This window comes from Echinops telfairi, unplaced genomic scaffold, assembly GCF_000313985.2.
Source record: "Echinops telfairi isolate 266 unplaced genomic scaffold, ASM31398v2 ScPeMD7_7459;HRSCAF=8497, whole genome shotgun sequence".
NCBI classification, from domain to species: domain Eukaryota; kingdom Metazoa; phylum Chordata; class Mammalia; order Afrosoricida; family Tenrecidae; genus Echinops; species Echinops telfairi.
The window spans coordinates 4,195,540-4,200,054 of record NW_022111359.1 but is presented as its reverse complement, the minus strand read 5'-3'; the positions used below and the strand labels follow the sequence as shown (position 1 = coordinate 4,200,054).

Sequence of the window (4,515 nt, the reverse complement as noted above, 5' to 3'; positions counted from 1 at the left end):
CCGGGCGGGGAGGCCTCGAGGGCGGGTGCCCCGGGATCCTTTGTTGGGCGATCGCCCCCTAGGAGGCCCAGGCCTGCTTACCCCAGCCCGGGAAAGGCTCCGCCCAAGCCCCGGCACCCCCACGCCCCCAACCCCGGCCCGGATCCAGAGTTCCACGGCTGTTTTCACCTCCAAAGAAACTTTCCCGGAGCTTTCGGCTGCTGCGACGCTCCAACCAACCGCCCCGCGCCCCGCCTCCGCCGGCTGCCCCGCCCCGCCCCCGGCATGCTAATAAAGCCCGGCACGGCGCGCGGATTGGATGAGGCCTCCTCCTGGGGCGTGACCACGCAGGTGAAGGTCGGCGCGCCGATCAGCGATTGGCTGGAGAGGCCGCGAAGCCGCGAAGAAAGGGGCCGGGAAGGCTGCAGGCGGTGCGTCAAGTTCGGCTGCGCTCGTCCTCTCTCGGGTCCAATCAGGGGTCTTTGGAGGAGGTGGACCTCGCTGGGCGAAGCCTCTTAAAGGGCCAGTAGGGTAGGCGGGAGGATTCCTCCCACCCTGGTTTAAGAAGAGACACCCCGCCCCTGTCAGATCAGAGGACCTGCAGATCGGGGTCGGGCCCCGCCCCAGTTACCATGGGGACGGCAGCAGGTTGCTATGGAAGAGTTGTGAAGATGCTTGGAAGCAGCCCTCTGCACCTGGGCCAGGTGAAACCTGTTAAACCCACTACCCACAATTATTGAGTCGATTCCGACTCACAGCGACCCTCTAGGGCAGAGTAGAACGCGGGATCGCGAGATTTTTAATTTACAGGCGCAAGTAACCTCATCCTTATCCCTTGGAGCGAGCAGCTGAATGCGTACCCACTAACCACCCGAGCTCCTTTCTTGGCCCCTTCAGGGCCTTGCTGCTGGGATTTCCCAGTTACTCTCTCGACTCAGAGTCCTAACGCCCCACCGTGCCTCCACTTCCCCTCCTGCACACCCGAGACATTACCCCTTGCCCAGGGCAGGGTTGAGACACAGAAGCATAGAGAACAAGATAGTGGCTGGAGAAGTCTGTGAAGTTAAAATAGGAGGTGGGAAGATGGGGCACGGGGCTCTGCTCTGATATATTGGGGCGCCTTTGTTTATTCGGTGACGATCTAGGGTGCATCCCCTGGGGGTTCTGCACGTGTTCTGGGCTGGGCTACCCCTGCTTCCAGTGACCACGGGGCGCTCACCATGACCTGAAACCATCTGCCCATGTTGCTACCTCCCCCTCGCAGCTGCTTCTCCACCTTTCTGGGCCAGGTCCTGCCCCAGGGCCTTTGCATAGGCTGTGCGCTCCACCTGGGGTGCCCTTACCTAGATAGTCACCAGGATCTTTGTCCCAGATGCCACCTCCAGAGTAAGCCCTCCTGAGACCTGGGCCCTGCCCCGATCCACCCCTTTATTTCTTCTCTGCACCACAATTTCCCTGCGCAGCTCATTTCTCTCACCTCCATCCGAGCCCACCGGTGCCCCACTGTCATGTCGAGGCTGACTCATAGCCACCCTACACGACAGGGTAGACAGCCCCATGCATTTCTTAGACTGTCACTCTTGATGGAGGTAGGAAGCCTCGTCTTTCTCCAGAGGAGCGAGTGGTGATTTTGAACTGCTGGCCTTGAGGTTAGCAGCACAATGTGTCCACACAACACCACCAGGGCTCCTTGCAGAACCCCCAGGGGATGCACCCTAGATCGTCACCGAATAAACAAAGGCGCCCCATCCCTTCTGGGGGTGCACGCATGAGCTCGGTCCTGAGCCAGAGCCCGGAAGTTCGAGGCCACCCTGAGGTGCTACACAGGATAGGCCTGGCCATCTGCCTCCCAGAGAGCTCCAGGCTGCAATCGCTACGAGGGGCAGTTCCAGGCTGGGGTGCTATGAGTGGGGACAGACGGCAGTGGCCAGCAACACAACAAGGACATCTGTGGAAATGGCCCGACTGCTGCTCATGGCCAGCTGACCCCCAGCGTCCACTCCGAGATCCCTGCCAGGGGAAGCAGGAGCCTCACAGTCATGCACACAGTGCTCACCACAGCCAAGGGGCAGGGACACCACAGGTGCCTGTCGCCGGGCGATGGAGACACTGAGGGGTCAAGGAAGGAGCCTGGGGTCAGAACTGACACCCTCCCCCCCCACTCTGGCTTCAGGAGGAAGAAGGACAGTCCAATTCTTCCCTGACCCAAGGCAGAGGTCAGACCCGCCTCCACCCTTCGTCCTCCTCTCACCTGACACGGACATCCACCCAACATATGCCACCAGCACCCGACTCCTCGGGGACTACATGTGGCAGTTTCATAATCTGGGTCAATTTGCGGAGGAGTGGAGTATAGCCTGTCGATCAGGTCGCAGCTTGATGACCTCATTTGGAGGCACCACGGAGATAAATAGCTCCCTGGCGGCCAGGTGCACACTTCCTCCCTGCAAGACATCCCTGCTGACAAGACATGTAGAACTATGCTATTAGAGCCAGAGCCCTGGAGCTGCAGGAGCCACGTGGAGACCCACACCACCGCCACTGGATCCACAAGACTTTCCACCCACTGGCCTGTGATCTTCCTGCATTCAACATTATTGCATGGCTGCGTGAATCTGAAGAGGAATTTATGGACTAGTTGCCTGGTCTTGGCACAAGAGACTCCATTTTGAATCCGGTACCTTCTTGGTTCTCAGAACTCATTTCCCTCATATCGGCCTCCCCTCCCCTCGCTGAAAATCACCAGTTCTGAGAACCAGATATCCCTGAGAAAGAATGTTCTTTGAAGATATGTTTACTTCACCTGCCCCGGTACCTATAGATAAGATTAAGGACCACTTCCCTGCATCCCTTGAAGATGTGTTTATTCCACCCATCCCGGACCTATAGATAAAATTAATGAGCGCTTCCCTTTGAAGTCCCTGTATGCAGCTGTGCCTGCCACCAGGGGATATAAAAACGCAGCCAGAAATTCCCCTCGCGCGGTTTCATTAGCTCAATATGTGAGTTATTGAACCCGCCCGCAAGCTTCTCAATAAAGCCTGCTTCAAAACTTTACCAATTGGACCTTTAATTCCGCTTCGCGCCCCAAAAACCCTTACACTAGTATTGGACATATGGGCTCATATTGGACTTAGGGGCTTGATCTGGACTGGGATATTTCTCAGTATACAATTGCTCTTTTGTATAAAGCTCTTTCTTATACACACATGCGTCTCCCTGGACTTGTTTCTCTATTCCACCCAGACTAACACACTGGGTTCTGTCCTCCGCTGTAGCGCCATGCTCATGGTGACTGGGATGTGAGGAGCCCTCCGTGTTAGGCTGCTAACCACAAGATCTGCAGCAGTTCGAAACCACCAGCCACACCTGGGGAGGAAGACGAGGCTTTCCGCCTTCTTAGCGAGTTGTTCTCTCAAGGCAGCAGCAGCGGCTACAATAAGGGAGAAATGTTCCAGAGTTGATGGAGTGATGATGGACAGGCCTTCTTCATAGGACTTGATTCAATGGTCAAATTGCACGCTATGCTAATTAGATTGCAACAAAACTTTCATTTCCTTTTTTTTAAAAAGAGTGCCCTCTCGGTAACCCACAGGGGCAGTTGTAGCTGTCTGATAGCGTTGCTGTGAGCCGCCATTGTCTTGCTGGGCAGTGAGTGTTGGGGAATCCAGGCCAGGATCAGGATCAGAAAATGTGCGGATGGGAGTAAAGGCTTCCAAAGGGCCGTCCTTCAGCAGCTAAGCAGGCATTCCCTGTATGTCCTTGGACCCACCAGGGGGATTTGCCCCCGCCCCCCAACACATGTGCCGACCACACAGCCAGAGGCACTGAGAATGCCTGCTCCTTCCCCTTTCCCAGAGTTCTCCTGCCATCAAGCCCATGCCGGCTCCTGCTACCCTACTGGACAGGGTGGACCGGCCTGGTGGATTTCAGAGACTGTAAGTCTTTACGGGAGTAGAAAGCCCAGTCTGTCTCCCGAGGAGAGACTGGTGGTTTTGAACTGCTGGCCTTGCGGGGTTAGCAGCCTGACTCATCACCACTATGCCACCAGGGCTCCTAGCATCGGCCCAAGGTGTTTCAGGTGTGTCGATGCTCTGAGGGAGCCCGTCTCCCTCCGCGTTGTCACTGGTATAAAGAGACCCCACAACCCCCGCCCCCCATAGCGGTTCTTTTTGCCATCCAACCAGCTGGGGTGCTGGAGCCAGCCCCTGAGAATAAACCGATGCCGCTCAGATTGGTTCCCGGCCAACTCTTTGGCCTCTCAGGGTCTCCCTATCAGCCAGGGGTGGCGCACGCAGCTTGTTTCTGCCATTTGGATACTGGTAACGTTCATCTTCGGGCCAAACAAACGGATAACAGTGCCATGAGCAGCTTGAAACCAACAGCCCTCCGGTGGGAGAAAGGAGAGACTTTCTGTTCCCGCGAAGAGTGACTGTCTCAGGAACCCACAGGGCGGGTCCACCCTGCCCCAGAGGGGTGCGATGAGTCAGCTTCTGCTCGATGGCCGGGAGGTTGCGTGGGGACTGTGGGAGGGCA

The 4,515-nt window shown here is 56.9% G+C and overlaps 1 protein-coding gene across 1 annotated transcript in view; it reads right to left on the bottom strand.

The window, feature by feature from the left end:
- Positions 1–223, bottom strand: part of HMG20B (high mobility group 20B) — a 4,440-nt gene extending 4,217 nt beyond the window's left edge. The window contains exon 1 of the mRNA XM_004714273.3: positions 169–223. The gene's annotated coding sequence lies outside the window, so the exon portion shown is untranslated. The remainder of the gene's footprint in view (positions 1–168) is intronic.
- Positions 224–4,515: the final 4,292 nt, after the last annotated feature.